The sequence below is a fragment of the Lissotriton helveticus genome, chromosome 4_1 (genome assembly GCF_964261635.1).
Source record: "Lissotriton helveticus chromosome 4_1, aLisHel1.1, whole genome shotgun sequence".
NCBI classification, from domain to species: domain Eukaryota; kingdom Metazoa; phylum Chordata; class Amphibia; order Caudata; family Salamandridae; genus Lissotriton; species Lissotriton helveticus.
In genome coordinates this window covers 939,845,405-939,862,535 of record NC_136063.1, presented here as the reverse complement: position 1 = coordinate 939,862,535, position 17,131 = coordinate 939,845,405, and the positions used below count along the sequence as shown (strand labels likewise).

Here is a 17,131-nt window from a genome sequence, read left to right as displayed (position 1 = left end):
AAATGTCTTGATGAGATTTTTCAGCGTGTCTATGGGGGGGTGTAGTGGACTGATAGAGCACATGAGGTTTATCAGACTGAAATGTTAATACAGTTAGTTGTTGCTTTGCAATAGTATAGTCAGGGGCGGCTCTAGGGTTATGGTGGCCCTGGGCAGGGAGCGTAGGTAGGGGGCCCAGGAAGAGGGGGTCCGGGCAGGGTAGAGCGCGGAGGCCAGTAAAGAGGGGGGGGGGGTCAGGGTGTTTAGAACTGGAACAGAGCCGGAGGCCGCCAAATCCCTGCCAGGGGCCGCCACACAAATATGTATCCATCCTCAGAGGATAAATATATTAAGGATATATATTGGTGTGGTGGCCCCTGGGGTTTGGTGGCCCTGTGCAGGTGCACAGCTTGCACATGCCTAAGGCCGGCCCTGGTATAGTCAGGTTCACTGGAATTAGGTGGCAGGGGAGGACCATATGTCAGGGCTGACTAAATTATGCGGCAATAAAAGGCAAATTACGTGGGGTTAAGTAGCGCGCTTTGTGGCAGTATTACTTCACTTTTTTGACATTTGTCATATGTTAACACTGTAAGGCAAAGGTATCAATCACTTCTTTAGTAACACAGCAATTAGCAAGTGAAAGCTACCCTGCCACTACACAGTAAAGGGCCAGCTACTATGCGACAAGACACATGTGGTAGCATTTTTTGTAACTTTTGATCAGTTTGAGCCAGAAAAAAAATTATTTTTATTGAAATCTGCAAATCATGCATTAGATGGTGGACTGTGCGACAAATGCAACCAATCTACAATCATAAGAAAACACCACAGCCACAGAATCACCTTATTTTGCTGGCACTGGGTATCATTATTATTAATGTTATACATTCTGTTACTGCATACCTTTAAGAAAGTTATATTACATTAGAAGTATAATTGCACATTATATTTAAGCAATATATTTGCTTGGTCCGGGTTGTGTCAATGCAACGCGGCTTGAGTTAGGTGGCACATTATCAGCCCTTACACATGCTACAAACAATAGACAGATGGGTAGGTGCTAGATGTGTAACAGCAAGTGGTAATTGCAATGAGGGTCCCTGTTGTAGTTTCCCAGCAGGATTCTGAGATAAATATCCGAGTCATCAAAAAGGGAATGGGAGTACGTTCCAAGCAGTAGTCCTCACCCACGACAAGGTCACTTCAGATTCAACAAGCACGGACCGTAGGGCATAGACCCCTCGAGAGATCTAGAAGTGAGAGTAAAGTATAATCTAGAAGTTAGTCGGATTCCATAACTAAATTTATGAATATATATAGAAAAAATAGGCCCTCTAATAGAAGATCAGATGTGATATTCAAGAATTTCTGTGAACCGCTCTGACTCCAGGACACTCGTTTGCAACACTACATACATGAAACCCCAAAAGGGCAACCCTTGTATGATTTATGGGGAGCGCAGAACAAATCTGTTCTTCCAAGATAGAATTAAATGACAGAATAGTAGGATAGCTGATAATTATTCAGGTTCCATGTGTTTCATAACAACATAGCAGGCTCGAATGAGTATAAACGGAAACGCTATTTTCAAGGAATGGAGATACTTACTATAGACCCAGAATAGACATAGAGAAAAGAGTGAACACCGAGAACTGCTTAGGTTTCGTGTTTCCATATATAGAACATTTTCTGTGAGATGACTTTGATGCATTATGGAAGAATACACAAGGTTAATCAAATTCCAGAGATCCGTGTGTTGCATTTGAGGGAAAGCTTGAGTAGCGTTTACTCACTGTTTATTTCTAAAGAGTGGACACGTGCTTTGGACTTGACAATTTTCAGACCACGTTTGGAAAGCCTCATGGCAAGCAGGGACTCCTCAGTCATGGGAGGCTGGGACGTTTGCCTATGATGTCCCGGGTCAGTCCTATTATGGCTCTGCAAGCTGGTACAAGCACAAGCCCTGGAAGCAATGGGGAGCAGTCCCAGGAATCACAGGGCGGTAGTGTGTGGATGCATAAACTCAGAACTCAACAATCACCCAGCAGCATATTAACTCATTGTTCAGCACAGTGGTTTAGAACATACTGTACATATACTGTAATCCACACACTTAAAACACAATACTGCACAATAATTGATTCCAGATACCTAAACAATTGGGCACTTGGGTTACTGCACCTTGGATTCTGCCCACCTCACCCCCTTCCTGGGTTGAACCCCCCCAGTGACTTTAGCTGGTCTTCCTTTATCTTTAGAGAGTCCTTTAGGAATGTATCATGGGTCTGGTTCAGATTACACTTTTCAGTATGGTAGCACGCAGTTCCCTTTTAGTTCAGAGTCTCCAAAACACGGGTCTTAGTGTTTCCTTTTGGTGTTTAGTGGAGACCTGTATCATGCCTCTCTCTTTTCTCCCATTTCTGTGAGGAGAGGTGCCAGCAGTATGTCTGACTTTTGATGTGGAATACAAAACTGAGTGCCTTTGCCCGAAATTCTCGGCAAAGGGCAAAAACTCTCCACAGTCTTCCTTCTTCTGGCAGGCCCTCATGCCATAAGTGAAGGGTTAAGCTGTCGCTGGGACTTACTGGACAGTTGTAGTCTCTTAACAGTTATACCTCCGGCAAGGTTAGCAGGATCCTTCCTTTTTTCAGCATGGAGGCTAGTCATATAGGTGGTCAGGTTTCAAGAACAGTGGCTTATAGAGAAACAAGCCTTCAGGTGATGTCCCCTCACTTCTAGGAAGTCACATGGTAGGCAACCCCCCGCACAAGCTTCACAGCAATAAGAGTACTCCCTTCCTTAATATATAAGAACTCGGAACTGGAGCAACATAAGGGACAGCAGCTCCCACCTATATACAGTCAAAGCAGACAGGAGATGTGGGTTCACTGTCTGCACTTTCAGAATATTGTTGGGGTGGTTCTCATTTCAAGTGTCCCTGCCAGGCTGCTCTACAGATACAGCCTTTGTGTAGAGTGATTCTCCTCACAGCAGGGTAATCTCCCGCCTGGAACACCCACAAAAAGGTGCAAAGAGATGTGAGCTTTCTGCACCTGGCTCTCAGCAGCCACAGTGAAGAATGATCAAGGAAGAGACAAAAGGCTGGCCTCGCCTAAAGATGTCCCTTTCACCTTAAGCAACAAAGCCTGCAATCCAATTCTTCACCACCACCATCTACCAGACGGCAGTGTTACAGGACTAATCAGCAGCTCATCTCAGAAAAAGACCTAATGGGGTTTCTAAAGGAGCCTTTTCTCCTCTTTCCCAGTTCAGTGTCAAGGTGTCCCCCTCCAGCTTAAGGAACGTAGGGTACACACTTCCACTGTCTGGGAAAACAATCTCACCTCCATCATATCCACAGGAACAGGCCAGGTGCTTCCAAAATGGAACAAACAGACCACCATTACTTTGGCTCACTCATACATACAATGAATGTACCAGGCCACAAACACACATAATCCACTTGGAACCATAGCTTTCAGATCTGGGTTAGTACATGCAAGCAAAACTTTAGAGGAGATAGCCATCAGGCCACAATTCCAGTGACACAGATAAAAAGGTCAGCTCACAATTATAGATTCACGAATCACAATCCGCTGCCACCACCACTGTGGAAGCTAAACACCTGGCACAGACGGTAGTCAACTGTCAGAAAAAGGAGGGCACACTGGGAATGCACCTCCAGGTTATAGGATAGACCCAGGGCGAAACTCTGGTCAGGAAACAGACTAATGCCTCTGCTAAATGAGTATGAGGCTAGTGACAGGACAGCAGATACTCACAGTCGGGCACATGGACAGGGAAACATGACTGTAAAACATGCAGGCGACAGTCTTATCCCAAAAATCACCCAGTTGGATACCTAGTTAAGACAATGGTCTCCGGGTCACTCAATCCCAGAATAGATGTGAAGATGAGAGACAGGGAGCACTGAGAATTGTTCAGTGTACAGCAACCTAGATGCAATATTGCTAAATATAATAACTGCCAAGATAAACCACATGCAGGATGGTCTCTTTAGGAAGATCTGTTGAGTGGAAGACCCACGACTCAAATCTTTGACGTGGAAGATGCATACATCTCTTATTAGATTTGTGATTTGCTTTTATAACTATTTCTTTAAAAAATATATATATATATATATTTTTTTTTTTATTGGCATTTTAAACAACACATACATTTTGTAACTGCAATGTCGTACATCTTGATTGCTTATACTGTGACAATCTCCTCTCCCTCCTACACCCCAGACCCCTCCTCTTCCCTCCGTACATGGCCTGCATGGGCGATAATTCCTGGTAAAGTCTCATTAATATTGAGTAAACTGGGTTCACTACAAATATTGCTCCTGTAGGCGTTCCATTGGTTCTAAATTTTACCCCACTTTTGGGGGCATCCTCTGCCCTCATAAACCACCTACTCCACCAGCATGCACCGGTCCTTATGTTGTTTCCAATCTTCAAGCAGCGAGGTCTGATCAGCTCTCCATAGTTGCGCTATATTTCTCTTAGCCACTGCCAAACCCAGTGTCACTCATATATTTGTTGCATCTCTTTCTCCCCAGACAATAACACACACCACCTGGCTGAGACCTCCATAGGTCCTCTACTAACAGCCCCCATGCATTCAACTACCACTGTCCAGTATCCTTGCATCCTGGGGCACTCCCAAAGGATGTGGAAAAACGTACCCGTCAGCCCACCCAGCAAACAATGCCCATCTCCTGTCCTTCCCATCTTTACCATCATTGTTCGGACATAGTACGAGCTATGGAGGACCTTCGATTGAACCAGGCGGAAACCTGCCATTATGGCCACCTCCCTAGGAGACGCAAAAGCCTCGGCCCACTCACTGTCCTCTCTAGGTCCTGAGCCCATTGCTCCTGTAGGATTTGTAGTGCATCAGGTATATTGTTCAGCAGCTTTTTGTATGTCAATGAGGTGGCCTTACGGGGCATATGCTCATCTAGTAGCCTATCCTCTAGAGGCGAGGATTCTGGGAGATTAGTTCTTCTTGGTCAACACCGCTCTAAGTGCATTCTGGAGTTGTATGTAATGATAGGTTTCAGTGGGCGCTAGCTGATAGTTACTGTAGGAAGCTGTCTCTTTATATGATATACCACTAAGTGTTTAAATTGTGCAAAGAGTCCAGAGATTCCCCCAGAAGTGTACAGGGCTCCATGTAAATCCAAAGTGCTCTATTTGTGGTAGTGCGGTTGAGCAGCCTTAGGCCTAACACAGAGGAGTGTAAGTCATTTGTTATACAGACAGTGATCAATAAATGATATATGACTAAAAAATGAGAGCCACACCAATTTTATAAAAATACGCTTCCTTCAAGATTTATTTTTTAGACCAATATGTACGTTAAAAGGTAAGTACGTTTTCAATAAAAAAAATACTTATCACTCTAAAAAGTGAACACAGTGCAATTTTTCAGTTCAGCTATGTTAACCTCTTGAAAGAAACAAGAATGCAGTTTTGAAGGAAATTACACAACTTACAAATTCAGTCTTTGAGGTCTGTGGTCAACACCAGGCAAGGTTCAAATCAGTACCAAGGATGCACCACCTGTGGCACAGGGTCGGCGGTGTGCAGAGGTCAAATTCGGGGTCGGGTGCCCATTGTTAATCAATGGAGACTGGGGGTGATTGAAGATGTGCTGCTGACAGGTGAGTAAACTAGTGTCAGTGATCGATCTCCTGGGGTTAAGGTAAGTACAGGGAGGCACAAGGCAGCACCAAATGTACACCCTATAGTTGTCAAGTTTCCAGCTGGTGCACTCTCTGTGGCTTCACTGGCACTAAATATTAAGAATAGACATAGATGTTGAAGGGGTATATCTGCTCATGCAGATATGCCCACACCTGAGATATAGTACACCTTGCCTTAGAACTTGTAAGGCCTTCTAGAGGGTGACTTACTTATACATTAGGCAGTACTGCTGTACATGGAACACAGACAGTGTGCCATGTCAACGTTGCCGTTTTTCCATGGCACCAAGGCATGCAAACTGCAGTGGCATGGCCTTGGTGAAGGGTCCCTAGGGGACCCTCTTCAGTCCCCATGCCCTAGGGACCAAGGATACCATTTACCAAGGACTTTCAGGGGGTCTTAAGTTGAATGAATCGTGGTACAGTTTTAAGGAAGGAGCACTGGCACAGGAGACCTGGTTGACAAGGACCCTGTGCACTTACAATCGAAACCACATCATTTCCCATGCAAAATGGGGGGTCTAACAATGTCAAAAGAGGCTCTTTCACACAGTCGCACTGTAGATCAGATGGGGGGATAACATCCCTTTGGATCCAAAAGGTCTTCCTCCCTGGAAATTTGATGAGGTCCCATTTATCAAACCCTGGTTGTTTCCTCAGGATGTCAGTGTCCCAGAGTGGTGTAGCTTGCAAGATCTTATCTTTCCATCTCAGGGCCAGTGTTGCTGCTTGCCAGATGGCAACTACAGTCCACGTGGGGTCAGGTAAGTTGGTGAGCCTAGGCCTTCTATAAAGAGCCGTGAGGTACCCTCTGGGTTGCAGAGCTGTAGTGTAGTTCCTATTATCCCAATAGGCTCTGCGCATTGGAATAATATCTTCAATAGTATAGACCTAGGGCAGAGGTTAACTAGGTCTTCTACTGACGATATTAGACTTAAAGTTTTGTGTTTGCCAGCTAGCTCAGAGTTCACTAGAAACTTTCTCGAATAGGCAAGGAGGATTTTAACCTCCCTGGATAGACAAGAAGGGATTTAGTTTCTGACAATACATAGAACATGACAACTTTGCTCTCCCCTAATCAAGAGTGTATCTCTAGAGTCGTGTGAAAACAAAAGACAACTTATTTTACTCAGTCAGTTCAGTGCATTCTTAGTTTCACCAGATTGTAGAGAAAAGGAAGAGACGGGAGTGTTCAATAAGAGATGTTATTTATTGATCAGTCTCTTTTCTCGTACAAGAGAAATGAATCGATATTATTGTAATACTTATGGTTAAGTAAAGTGCATACAGTAAAAGCAGAATTATAAAATAATACTGTAAAAGCATTGATATGGTTTCTAAGCCATATGATTGTTTAAAATGGATAAAATAGATACATACATATATACATCTGACTAATCGTACTCAACTGGTGCTTCTAACTACGCCTACCCCGGTGTACCTGACCTAAGCCTAATACGTGGGCGGGAGTAGATAAGTAGCAGTTTAAGTTACGTTTGTTTTGCCAAGGGACTGACTCAAGAATTCTCTGCAAGGGGTTATTCAGTTCTGTACCTGAGATCTAGAATGGTTGAGGGCTGGTATCTCTCGTCTTTGGTCTTGATATTCCAGCTGCCTGCAAGGGCTGCTTGGAAGCGCCGGAGCTGGATTTCTCGGCAGGAGAAAGGCAGCGTCTCCTTCTCAGCGCATCAGGAAGGCGGGGCAGCGCCAGTGGGCTTCGCTCTCTGCTGGGCTCCTCGGCAAGTCTCGCTGCTCCGATCTCGTCACCACCGCGTGTGTTTGCTTAAGGCAATGTCGGTAATATTTATACCTGTAAGGTGCCGAGATTGACGTAAGGATGGACATATATACGTCAATAAGGATGTCATACGAACTGGTCGTTAGCACATTCTTTACTGAAGTTCTCGGTGAAATCAAAACAATGGCTGTAGGGATTTTCCCAGGTTGTCATAGGTTTGATTTGTTTTGAGAACTCCGTATGCCTTATCAGGGGCTGGAGGAATAGTGCTTGCCTAATTAGATGGCAAGCGTTATGACCTAATCAGATAACGCGTTCCTGTGCCGTGGTGTGGCTTAATCAGAGAACGGTTTTTGCACCGTGGGATGGCTGCTAGTTAATTATTAACCAGACCAGGGTCAGGAATAGGGGGATCAATACAGAACCTATAGGAATACATCACACCCACTCCACGCAGACTATGTCCATATTTACAAATCTAGGCATAGTAAATATACTAGTAGAGTACGTGTATACCGTACCACCCCAAAATACATTCATATGCATTTTGAAACCATGAAATATACGAAAAGATAATTATATGCATTATATGCACTCAAGCAGTATAATAATGCTAAATCTATTACGCATATTCATACATCATTATTAATAAAATAGGAAAATAACACATGAAATGGCTCTTAATACAGAAGAAAAGGTGCGAGTCCATTTCATCACAAAATAAAATATTTATGAACATGCCAGAGGGCAGCTAATGTCTCTAAAGTTCCTAAAATAGAATAGAATAGAATAGAATTTTAGTTCTCTAAGAATAGTTTCTACTTTAAGCAGAAGATAAGTGTCGCTGAAAAAATTATGTTCCGCTGTCTGTAAACTGCAGAAAAAATTGTTCATGATACTTTATTATCAAAGTTGAAGGCCAAATTCAGGGTGTTGGGAACGCCGTGTGCTAGCTTGCTCAAAAGTCCTTATTTCTGCTCTGGTGAGAACATCATATCATTTAGACTGTCGAAAAAGCTGTTAACAGCTTCCTGTGAAAGTTCCACTAACTCGGAAAAGGTGGTTACCATGCATTCATGAGCATGATTGCCTTCATTGATGTTTCGATCAGCATAGCTGACAGAAGGTCGTACCTGATCGATGCTGCTTTCATCTCGTACTTCACCACCCCTCAATCGTAGTGGTGAAGTCTCCACGAATGCCGTCATCAGGATTGGTAGCCGCTGGGGACAGCACAATGCATGAGCCGTTACCGGACCCAACAAGGTTTCTGCGTCCATTGGCACATCCGATTGTAGTGTCAGACAGGTGTCCAACACGCATTCTTCTCCGCATAGCAAGCACCTTAATACAGGTAAAACACATCGTTGCCACATCGGTCTAAATGAAAGAAACCAAGTCATGTTTAGGTCTCTAAGCCGGGATAGTCCAAGGATTTTAGATATCCGGTCCCGGTATCCAATGGCTAGGATTGTTTCTTCCCTTGTCGCAGGTGTTTTGTCTGTGACACGGTTTGCCATAGCGAAATAACAGGATCAAAAATAGGATTCCTGCCACTAGTCCCAAAAGGAGAGGAAGTACGCCAAAAATGGAGTGGACAAAGTCTGGAAAAATACCCAGGATGGCTTTGAATGGAGTTAAAGCACCTGAAAACACTGCTTTAAATACACTGGAGATACCAGTGGTATCAGAAATATTTAGGATTTCGTTCAGTATTTCTGCGAAATGTATTGGGGAATTAGTTTATAACAGTGAATGAATCTCTGCCGTTGTCCTTGCAACTTGGAGATCATACGTTTCTTTTGATGACGTTAGCCTGGTCGGCGTCTGGAGGAGCACTGTCTTCATTCTGCTTAAAGTATCAATTCGAATAGAAGTAATTTTCAATTTGGGCCATAACCTTGCCTCCCTGTCTGGTGAAGCGCTGGGGAACAATACCCGTTCACAGCACATGACCTTCGCAGTCGTAGTTATGAGATAAGCTTTTCCGGGCAGCAAACTACAACATCTGCGATCTACTATTAGAATGTAACTCCCGTTCGATAGTCTCCTAAAGAATGGTTCTATTTGTGTTGCAGGTGTGCCTAGCTGGTGACATGAAAGGTTATTTGAAGACCCTTCACAGGCTCCATGTAAACTAATACCTTGACACAGAAGTGTACCACTTAGTGACATCGCACAATTATTGACACTAAGAAACACTTTCTGGCCTTTATTACTGACACAAGCATGTGTATAGGGCAAGGTCCATGCTGACTTAATGTACCCTTTACCCATCTTTTCATACTGGCCTGCCTGTATATGTTTTTGGCAGTATTGAAACCTGAAAGTAGATATTGGAATATTAATTATCCCATGTATTATCCATTCAATGACAGGTCGTTCTGACATTGTCAATGGTAATCTCTCGAGTTTCTCAATGCTCAGGATTGTATAATCAGCACCCTTCTGTGCCATACTGATTTGTTTATCAGTAAGGTTAAAGATATTGAATAGTGACGTTGTGTTGATTAAACGCCAAGGCACATAGCCTGAACGCAGATTTTGTAACGTCCAGCCAAGCTGTACAATAGAACGCAATTGGGACTGACCGTGTTGTAACAACAGTAAGTCTTGTGATATTATGTCGATTGCTGAAGACACAATGCTGTCCAAAGAATATATTATGGAGGACAGAGTCATTAACCCATTGTCCACTACAGAAAGTGATTTTTCCAAATTAATGCGGTCAATTTCCCGTATCTTTTCTGCTGTCTCAATTTGAGTTATTTTCCAGGCTTCGTTATAAGCTGCATATACAGAGGCCGCTATGAAACGTTTTGGACGCTGTTTGCGTGGTCCCATGATGAAATCACGCAAGTCAGCACCTTCAGTAAGTAAAGTTAGGTGTTGCTTAATTTCTGCCAGTGTGGATGTTTGAAGCCATTGAAGGCAGAGCTTGCCCACACTGTACGTGGTAATTAGCCCTGGGTGTTGTCTCTGGGAATATCTAGGGTCTGGCCTGGTCAATGTGAACCCCTGTATTTTGTTCAGGAATCTGTCTTGACAGTTATTTGTATCTGTGGGCCAGATCAACCATTGTTTCCAATCAGGATGTGTTCTGTTTTGATTTAATATATGGTTTATGTCTATCTCATCATCTATAGAGCTATTACTGTTCATTGTTGGCTTTGGAATAGATGGTTTGTTTAAATCTTTGATTTTGGCTAGGCCAAAACAGGTGGTTTGGTGAATAGTGTCATTCAAAAATATAATCTGTTCTGGGATCATGCAGTCTCTAAACAATGATTCTATACCTTGTACTTGCCATTCTTTTGTACCCCAAACAGTTTTTGCTTCAACATTTTTGTTCCAGAAATCAAAACCAAATGTATTCATTTGCTCAAAAAATGAATCTGAATATATCAATTTTGTGTTTGTAAACATGGTCTTTGTACCTGTCTTATTTGACAATTTGAAATAAAATGTTTCCGCATTACTTGTGTTGAACCCTGAAAAATATGAATATTTGTCATAAAAAGTTTTTGAGCTTCCTTTTGGAGGGGTTGCACAATGTTTCCATTGATTATAATTTAAAACATTTCTAGGTTGTGCAGATTTATGTAGATAATGGTTACCATAGTGGTTGTAGCAGAACATCTCATCATAATTAGACGAACCCTGCAAATAATCATGTTCTGTAAATTTAGCAGACATCACTAGGTCAGACATCATATCATTAATACTTTCAAAGTCCCAATCATCAGCAAATGAGCTTGGTTTTACAAAGTCACTCAATGAGATCTTAATTTGATGTGGATACTTCAGGATCTCGACCGGACCATAGATTTCATAATCAGTATTGTCCCATGCTACCCCGCCGGGTATAGGATTGGCTGTGAAGTTGACTGAAGAAAGTTCTCTTTTCTCGACGTGTGAAGATGTGTGTGGTTTGAGGACCAAGTTGATTTTCTGGCTTGCTGTGTCCATTTTAGCATATTTTCCCTCAATGAAATGTCCCAAACATAGTACCATGATGAGCCAAAGTATGAGGATAAATGCACCTACGGCCACCCAAAATTCAATCCATGGAGAAATCAGGTAGGTTTCTTTCAGCTGTTTAAAAAGTTCCTTAGCTTTATCTTTAAAAGTTTTTGTTGAAGGCTGTTTCTTAGATTCACTCAGATCTTCAGATGAATCATCGAAGTTAATGAAGTAGCCGGATGCTGTTCTGTCTATTGTTCCAATTGCTTCTGGATTACTTTTTGTTCTAGAAGTTTCCTTTGTTTCATCAGCATAGTCATATGTTACTTCATTACAGGTTGGTGTGTCTCGACTAAATGTTTTTATTTGGGTTGTTAGAGGTTTAAGTTCCATTGCTTTGTTGCATAGTCCTTGTTGATTTCCTGTAGGCATTTCGAATGTGATTAGCCTCTTAGTTTGAACCTCTGTATTTGTAGCAAACTTTGGTGTTCTACTACTTATCGGGAGTCCACTTGGCCTACTGTTTGTTATCGGCCACATGATTGTGGTTTTACCAGGTCGATTGATACAACTCTGTTCTCCTTTTTACCAGCAAGGGGCGGTAGTACTACTGATCTTGTCCCGTTTATAGACAAGACAGGAACTGCTTTTCTGTAAGAAGGCCCAAATTCCTTCTTTACCGCGATCTTTTCTCTGACTAGATCCCCGACTTTTGGAATCCAGACAGGCCTTGCTGGGACAGGTGGTTTTTCTTCAGTGGTTGTTGGCTGTTGTTTCAACTTTATGTTGCTCAGGTCTTTCCTTGTTTCGTTTAAGTCCTGCAAAATAGCCATACGATCTTTGATATCAAAGCTTTTTTCTTTAACCACCGAAGTCTGACTGTCAAGATCTAAGATCATCATTCTAGTCCCAAACAATAATTCGTACGGACTGAATCCTTTCAGAGAATTTCTTGGCAGGTTGTTTAGACTACGTTGGACACTTATTAGATGTTTGACCCACCCAGCTCCCGAACCTAATACCTTTTCCGTTATAGATAGCTTTATGCCTTGGTTTTTTCTTTACACCATCCCGTATCCCTCAGGAAGGAAGTGAGATGAGTCCCGCTATGCAATGCTCATTTGGCCATGCATCCCTACAAGCTTTAGGGCTTAAAGGAATACTGAAGCCAAACGTAGCAGGCTTCTAGCGTATATGCCATTATAGACTCGCAAATCTTTTTATAACAGTCCAGACGTCAGCCGAGCGCTGGGGTCTACATTACAAGTGGAAACTAGTCTTTATATGTTAATTTGACGCATTGTTCATACTGGTTTTATTGGTTATTGTTTAGCCCTTCTGGAGTGAAACGCCATGGTAGTATACCGTTTCTCTCGCCGCTGTGATCTCTGTTGCAGTCTGGGCAGTTTTTTACAAAAATGTGATGATGCAGGTTCATGCCTGGCCACCAGTACACTGATTGTAATTCTTCCAGAGAATCTTTTAGTTTGAGGTGACTAAGACCCTCACCCCTATGTGCGCCTGCTATTAACATGCTTCTCCTGTCCGTGTTTGGAATTACTCTATCCCCCACTCCAGGGATTCGAGCAAAAGGAACGGAGTTTGCATCTATTATGTATGTATAATTGAGTGGATAGTTGATCGGTAGCGCTGAGCAGTCGCCTTTTGATGACGTTTTCACCGCCAGCACTGTTTCACCGTCAATGTATTTTACTGTACGCTTTTTTCTAGCTACGGAAGCCGATTCAGTTGCTACCGCTGTGGCTTTCTCAGCCAATGAATTCCCTGCAACGTGAACGCCATCACGCTGATGACTCAGTGAGTGTATCAAGTGCGTCTTTGGCAGTTCTTTCTGTAAAAGAACTATTTGTTTCCAAAGCACTTTTTGCTTTATTGTTGCACCTGTGTCATCTTTGTAACCGTTTTGAATCCTTTTTTGCAAATCGTTGTTGTATAATTTGACGCAGTAATACGAATCGGACACTATAAGTGTCGGGAATTCGCAATCGGCATTATCTAGCGCCATTTTCAATGCTATTATTTCAGTCTGTTGTTCTGAATTAGTTTCTACTGAGTGTGTTTTTATTAGCAGAGGTCTCAGTTTCCCTCCGCGCCACACTTCTTTTGTACTTTTACATGTGGGGTTGTATGCTTGTTCTCCCCACCCTGGTGGTTGAGCATGGCCGTCTGTATATATTACACAGGCGTACTGTCGTAAGGGCAGAATGTCGGTTGGCAGAGGGTATGTTCTTTCATATTCTAAATATTTTAATTCCTTTAATTCTGGATCAAAGTAGTATTTTACTTTGTCCGTTGTAATAGAATTCACCCATTGTATCCATTCCGGATTCAATGCTGTTGTTGGTAAATTACATGGGGTTGTTAATGCCTCAAAGGCTGATTCTGCTGTTCTGACTGTGATACGTCTACCGTCAGCTTTGTCTTTTTCTCTAGCTATTGCCGTTTGAACTGCATGAACAATATTTTCTTTAATACTGAACTTCTTTTCAGCTTCTGTGTATAAGTGTGATTTGTATGCAATCTGTACCTTTTCTCCCTCATTAGAGGTCAGGTATGTGAATCCGCATCTTCCTGGGATGACTCTAATCACAAGGTTGCGTGTGTTATCACGTGTTTCTAATTTTGTTTTAATTAACATGTCTGTTTGTAAGGATCTCAAAATCTCTGTGTGTTTTTGAGTCCAGTTGATTCTTTTAAAATCTGGTTTTATTAGATCATAAAGGGGTTTAACCCTTTCTGCGTAATTTATAATGTAAGTTCTTCCGAAATTTAGGAAGCCTACTTTTTTAGTGTTCTAGGTGCTTGGATTACAGCACATTTCTCTAGGAAATTGTCAGCCAGGCTTTTGCCTTCACTTGATAATTCATATCCTAAAAACAGGACTGTTAGATGGGCAATTCTTGACTTTTTAAAGTTGAATTTGTAACCCTCTGCTGCGAACCCAAGTATTATGGTGTTCACTCTCTTCAAGTGAGTATCCAAGTCATCATCTGTTAGGTAAATGTCGTCGACATAGGATAATGCCTCGTCATCATATGTTTGTAGTAACTCTGTTACTCTCGCTGAGAATAACCCTGGGCTGTTCTTGTGCCCCTGGGGTAAACGGCAGAAACTTTTTTACGAGCCATTTACCGAGAACGCAGTCAAATATCTGCTCTCTGGTGCTATATTTTGACAAAAGAATCCATTAGAGATGTCTAATGTTGTTTTGTATTTTTTGTGCACTATGTTATTCATTAGTGCAGCACTATGCGAGTTTTGCACTGCAAAAGTTTTGCAACATGAGTTAAGATGTCTGTAGTCCAAAACAAGACGATAAGAGTTGTCTGGTTTGGAGACAGGAAACAAAGGATTGTTCATTTGTGAGGTGCAAGTTTCAATCACCCCCTGGTATTCAAGTTGATCTAGGATCTCTTTTACCTGTTTTTTAGCTTCTTGCTTAATTGGGTACTGTCTCTGTGCAGTAGGTTGTGATTTTACCTGGATTTTGTGAGGAGGAGAGTCCTCATCCCATCCTACATGATTTTTATATAAAGCAGGAGCTTGAGCTACTGCCCACTTCCTTGCAAGTGTATATTTTTTATGAATTGGAATATGATTTGAGAAGGCAGGCATAATTATTTCCTCGTCATGTGGGCACTCCCTGACAAACTCGGGTGGCCAGTCTTTTTCAGCTAGAAGGATGTCATAGCCCTCGGAGAGATTATCCCAAAATAGACCCCTTATTTTTCTAGTCTTATCCCCCTCTATACGTAATGTTATTTCATATATTTCATATGCCAAGACTCTGGGCCACTAAGACCTCCTCTGATCTTTGAGAAATAATTTTCCTTGTTTATCTATAGAAAGACTGTTCGAGAGGTACGTGTGCCAGTACTCGGGCCACTTGAACCGCCTCTGATCTTTGAGAAAAATGTCCTCGCCTATTTGTATAAAAGACTGTTTATGAGAACGAGGCCTGAAAGCGTTTGGAATATCTGGTTTAGGACCTTTTTTCTGGAACCACAAGAGATTACCGAGCCCTGACGACGTTCCAATGGAATGAAACACATTGGCTGAGGCTTTTTAAAGACTGAAAAGAATAAAGGACTTAATTTTGGCTAAACTGGAAGCTCTCAGAATTTTGTTACTTTGTGCACCGTCCCTTTCTCCATATTGCAGAGCAGCGTTTAAACTTCCCCCTCAATCGCTTCAAAGTATGATCTGTGTTTTGTGCATGGCGTATTGTGAAGGGCATTTAGGAAACGGGGCAGGAACATCATTATAAATATTGCAGCCCTGCCCAGGATTAACAGCAGTAGGGACCTCCTATGTTGCACATCTTTTTTAAACCTCTCTAGCAACGGGGCTAAGTTACTGTGGAAGAAGAGGTCTGAGTCTGGGTGATATAAATCCTGAGGTAGCAGAACCCCGTAGTGACAACCATCACCACGCACACGCAAACGTCACACGGAAGCCGTGTTACCTGTCCTCTAAGTGGATATGTCAAGGACTTGCGCTAACTGATTGTATAGCCAGAATAGCGGCCAAAAATGGCGATAATCTTCGTCTGTCTGTTCTGTGTGTTTTCCGGATCTGTTATGTACAGCAGCACACCCTCCACATATAAAGATATGTGATCTTTCCACTGGTCATCCCTGCAGCTCATCCCTGTATAAGCATCAAACCATTGGGTCTCATTGGATCCATGCCGCCAGGGCAAAAATTAGGGGTGATATGCCTGATAGCCCCCTGGAGCCGGAATTCTTGATACAGATCCCATTAACTTTAACCAGTGCCAGCGGACCAGAGTATAAAGGCGGTATCCACTGTATGAAAGTCTGGCCAAAGCCCGGTTTGTTCAACACTTTGAAAATATAGTCCCATTCTACTGTGTCAAATGCCATCCTGGCGTCTAGCGACAGGACTAGAGCCTGCTCCTGTAGGTTGGCCGCTTGGCCTAGCATTCTATGCAAACATCGAATGTTTAGGGTCATGCTCCACTGGATCATGAAGCCCGATTGATTTGGGTGGACTAAGTTTGGGATCACTTTGACCAGGCACAGTGCGAGCACCTTAGCTAGTATTTTAACCTCAGCATTTAAAATCGATATATGAGGCACATTCGTTTGGGGTTTTCAGTCTATATGGATGATCACAATGGTGGCCAATCCCTGATCTTTCTGCAACGCATCCCTTTGCTTGCTTTCTTTAAATATTTTCAAGATGTGAGGGCCCAATGCAGAAGCCATCTGTTTAATCGGAACTCCATTGGGGCCCACTGCCTTGCCTACTCGGAGCTCTTGTATTGCTCTCACAAGCTCTGCGGCAATAATGTCTGCATCTAGTAGGTCTCTATCTGAACTGAGAGATCTGGCATGCGGATATCGCAGATAAACTCCCGAGTATCATTAGCTGTGGTGGTCACTGCCGGGGAGTAAATCTGAGCTTACAAGTCAGCAAAGGTTTCAGCCATATGCTGTCTCTTCCTCACCATCACCCTTCCTGTGTCTTAACTTCCAACACCCAGCGTCGGGACTGTTCCATTTTATCTAGCCAAGCCAGTAGCTTGCCTGTTTTATTCCCTTTCTCGTAGAGACGATGTTTAGTAGCCCAGTGGTTAATTTTGGCTGCTCCCCGTAGTCAGGGGCATATGTATGAAACAAATTTTTAGTCGCAAACTCTGCAAATCGCAAAAAACGTTTGCGACAAAAAAATTGCAAAACACAATGTAT

The 17,131-nt window shown here is 42.7% G+C and overlaps 1 protein-coding gene across 18 annotated transcripts in view; it reads right to left on the bottom strand.

Annotated features, from left to right (window-relative positions):
- EPB41L3 (erythrocyte membrane protein band 4.1 like 3) overlaps positions 1-17,131 on the bottom strand; it is an 860,969-nt gene that overhangs the window by 207,911 nt on the left and 635,927 nt on the right. The gene's annotated exons all lie outside the window — the stretch shown is intronic.